Genomic DNA, 4,263 nt, shown 5'->3' with positions numbered 1-4,263 from the left:
TAGGTCGGGTCAGTCGGTCGGCTGGTTGGCCGGTCGGGTCGGCCAGTTGGGTCGGTGGGTCGGTCGGTGGGTTGGTCGATGGGTCGGTCGATAGGTCGGGTCGGCCGGTCGGGTCGATCGGTTGGCAGCAGGTCTGGTCGACCGACTGGTCGACCGAGCAGCAGAGCAGGTCTTGACAGAAAGGAAGACCATGTCTGTTTAGAAGTAGAATGACCATGTCTGTTTAGAGCAGATCTGCAGAACAGAAGACCAGGTCTGCAGAGCAGTCTCGACAGAGCAACAGGTCTTGACAGAGCAGTAAGGTCGGGCAAAATCTCTACTGGGCAAGCTGACCGAGGCCTGCAAGTAGCAGTTTCCTTGAAACAAATTCGTCCCCACCTCCGGCTGTGCTTCGAGGCTTATTTGGGTGGTTTGTTTCCCAGGATACAACGGTCTGACCGTGAACTCCAAGTAGCACCGGTGGTCATGGCGAACTGAGTGGTACCCGAATGCTACCACGGGCAATCTGTCGAGCAGGAGTTGCACGACAGAGAATGGAAATGAGGAGGTGAGCTTCTGCTTGCTTTCGCTGTGTTATCTGCGTAACCTTTTGCCTGTGGTCTCAGTCTCCTTATATAGGAGCTCAAGACCAAAGGACAACATTAATGATCAATTAATGATTATTATTCAACACCAGCTTTTCACTTGGTCGTTTTGATTATGCATTAATCTTTCTTTAATGCATCCGTTACACAAGCAGCAAAAAGATATATGTGACAAAATGTTGGTTGTTCCGCTTGGGCAAATTTTGCCCCGACTGGTCCGGCATTCATGTGTGTAGGTCATGCTCGCGCACGAGTCAACTTGGTTCAGTGCAATCCGGGCCCTGGATTTGCACCCCCCCTGCGCACCCACATGTGAGAGAGAGCCTCTCCCCATGTATTTATTCACATCCTCAATGCATGCGAATCAATATAAACCAACAAACTTGTCTTGAAACTTCCAATATAGGACTAAAGTCTCATTCACAATGGAACTTCTTCTCTTCCACCTCTTCTCCATTCACACTTATTCAACATGTAATATTTCCTAGTATTACAATGAAACTGAAATCCTAGAATCCATCTCCCGAAGCTCATTCCCTCCAAGATCAATTCTCTCTCTCTTTTCTCTCTTCGTCTCAACCTTCTTTCCCTCTCTTTAATCACACTCGTTAGTTTGTAAGCGTCAAAGCCAACTTTCGACCATCTAGATAACTTACGTTGTGACATCTTTAGTGCTTAATCAACAGCCCCTGTGATTCGACAATCTTATATATTACTGACGACGAATCCGTGCACTTGCGGAATCGTAACAAGTTTTTGACGTCATTGCCGGAGACTGTTCACATTAATATTAGTAGATTAGCAATTTATTCAATCTAGACTTGTGAATAGTTTTTGTTTTTCCATTTTCATAATTCAAAAAAAAATCTGCATTTTCTTTCTTGTCTTTAAATTCTGTATTTTATTTTTTCTTATTTTTCATATAGCATTTTATTTGTTGTCTTTAATGATAGATCGGATGCGAGCGATAGAGGGGGGGTGAATATCACTTCTTTTAAAACTTTTCTTTTAGTTTTAAATCAGAATCGTGCAACAGAAATAAGAAAAGAGACAAAGTCGTTTACTTCGTTCGGAGCCTAGCTCGACTCCTACTCGAAGGCCCGCAGTCCTTGACCGCACCGATGGGCAAAACACTAAAACCCTTCTTTATGAAATCTTCAGAAAGAAGCAGATCGTACAAGTACAATGAAATAAGATAGTAACAATCCTACTATCTTATTTTAATTTAAGTGCAATATGAAAATAAATATACTGACAATAGTATGCGTAGGATGTAGCTTGGTCGGTACTTCTGGATGGAGTGACTTGCTGGGTTATTGAAGATGTGTAGCACAATCCGTACACGAAGAAGAGCTTTTGAGATGATCAGAAGAGTTATTCTGACCTCAGACTTCGAGCCTCATTTTATAGGTGCCTTGGGCGTTTGGTCGACTGATCCCTCTATTCGGTCGACCAAACCCGCTCCCTTCCTTCCTGGCTGGAGTTTGACGCTGGCTCGATCTCTGGCAATCAATGCTCTTTAAGGGTTCGGTCGACCGATCATGCCTTTCGGTCGACCGATCATGCCTTTCGGTCGACCGAACAGGAACTTTTCCCTGTTCATCACAATTAGCTAAGATCTTCTTTTAATGTTGTATTTAATGCTGATTGGATCGGTCGACCGGTCCTCCAGTTCGGTTAACCGATCAGCTCATTTCTATTTTGCTTCTGATCGATGATTGTGAGCTAATCTGTACTGAGTCACCAAGGTTCGGTCGACCGATCTTACTGTTCGGTCGATCGATCATTGTTTGATCGGACTCGAGCTCTGATCTGGTCTGAACTGAATGCTACTTTGATTCTGCCTTGTTCGGTCGACCGAACCAAAGGTTCGGTCGACCGATCCAGCCGGACCTGCAAAATAGTATTAGACAAAAGTCTCCTGCAACACAGATGTTAGAACAACAATATTATAATGCAAGAGTAATATGAATGATAGTAGAACTGTCTTGATCTCAACTTAGAAACCTTCCCGATTTCTTCAGTTGGATCAGCAATCTAAGGTTGTTCCCTTCGGGAACCCAACCTCACTGTCGCTCCTCCAGTTGTTTACCTCAACCTACCTGCCAAACTTAGATCCTCCAAATCTAGTTCAAACTTTTCACTTAGCTTTGATCGGCTCCCCAGGACTTTTCTCTTGATCTTCTGTCCTCCAGACCTCTCGATCGCACCGCCAAGCTTCGGGTCCCTTCGACCCTCTTGGACTTTCACCTGGGTTCCATGATCTGCTAAGATTTCTCCTTCCTAGCCTCCAACTAGGTCTTTCTTGGTTGAGTAAATAGCCTGCACACTCAATCAACTTGTTAGATCATAAGAAGACTTAACTTGAACCTTTGACAACATCAAAACTTATGTTTGATTTTGGTAACTTGCACCAACATTTAATTCTTCATTTTTGTTTTTTCTCATATTTGTTTTAGATATCCATGGGTACTAACATGTCAAGCAAGCCCTTAAGAGATTTTTTCTGCACCCATTTCTGCAAAATTTTTATCTCCCATTGTGCAACCTCATATTGAAGCAGAAAGTTTCCAACTCGACCGAGAAGTAATTTTCATGATACAAGGTCACAAATTTGGAGGAGAAGTATCAGAAAGTCCTTATCTGCACCTTGAGATATTTCTAGAGCTTTGTGATATGGTGAACTGTGAAGGAGTGTCAGCGGATGCAGTTCGATTGATGGCATTTCCTTTCAGTATCAAGGATAAAGCAAGGACTTGGTTATATTCTCTTCGTTCTCAAAGTATTACAAGTTAGGAACAATTAGAGAAGCAATTTCTGAATTATTTTTTCCCTCCAAGTAGAATGATTTACATGAGGAATTGCATCATAAATGTTGCTCAGGCATATGAAGAATCATTATTTGAAGCATGGGACAGATTCAAAAGTCTACAAAGACAGTGCCTTCATCATGGTTTGAAAAAATGGCTGACTCTACACATATTCTATGCGAAAATTTCTTTCTCAGATAAGTATTTGTTAGATTCATCAGCTGGAGGTTCTTTTATGAGCAAGAGTGTAGATGAAGCATATACATTAATTGATCAAGTAACATTGAACCTCCATGATGTTGGGTTTTTCGGGCCGCGAAAATCGATTTTCGCGTCGCGGAAACCCCGAAACTCCCGTCACCGGATCCGTGCGAAGTAAAAATAAAAACAAAATTTACGAGTACGAGTTTCTTAGACTTAGTTCTAAACTAGATTTACAAGGAGAAAACCTTTTACCCTTGATGCGTGCCCTTTACAAATCCCGCTCGTCCAAGGAAGTGTCGGATCTCGAGATCGTCAAGCGTACGATCCTCTAGAAGTATCCACACGAACAAATGGGTGGAGAAAAACTAAACAAAGGTGTGCTAGCACCCTTGATCAGTCACGGCAAGAGGAGGAGAGGGAGAGCAAGAAGAGAGAGCTAGGAAGAAGATGAGTTGAATGAGCCTTGAATGAAAACAAATGAATTTCATTCACACACAAAAGTGGTCGGCCACAATGGGAATTATAACCTCCATTCCCATTTAATGTGGCCATTAAAGAGATTTGTAACCTCCATGAGATGGCACACACATGTTCTAAACATGATGATGTGTAACACCATTATTGGCCACTTAATGCAAACTCACAAATGATGTGGCATAAAGTCA

General features: G+C 42.7%; 1 non-coding gene across 1 annotated transcript; it reads right to left on the bottom strand.

The window, feature by feature from the left end:
• Nucleotides 1-3,435: 3,435 nt before the first annotated feature.
• On the bottom strand, nt 3,436-3,541 carry LOC121993415. The gene has a single exon (XR_006115264.1). It is a non-coding gene; the product is annotated as a small nucleolar RNA R71 (small nucleolar RNA).
• Between the last annotated feature and the right edge of the window lie 722 nt (nt 3,542-4,263).

This window comes from Zingiber officinale, chromosome 6B, assembly GCF_018446385.1.
Source record: "Zingiber officinale cultivar Zhangliang chromosome 6B, Zo_v1.1, whole genome shotgun sequence".
Taxonomy (NCBI): domain Eukaryota; kingdom Viridiplantae; phylum Streptophyta; class Magnoliopsida; order Zingiberales; family Zingiberaceae; genus Zingiber; species Zingiber officinale.
The sequence above is the reverse complement of the archived record's forward strand: the minus strand, read 5'-3'. Positions and strand labels throughout refer to the sequence as shown.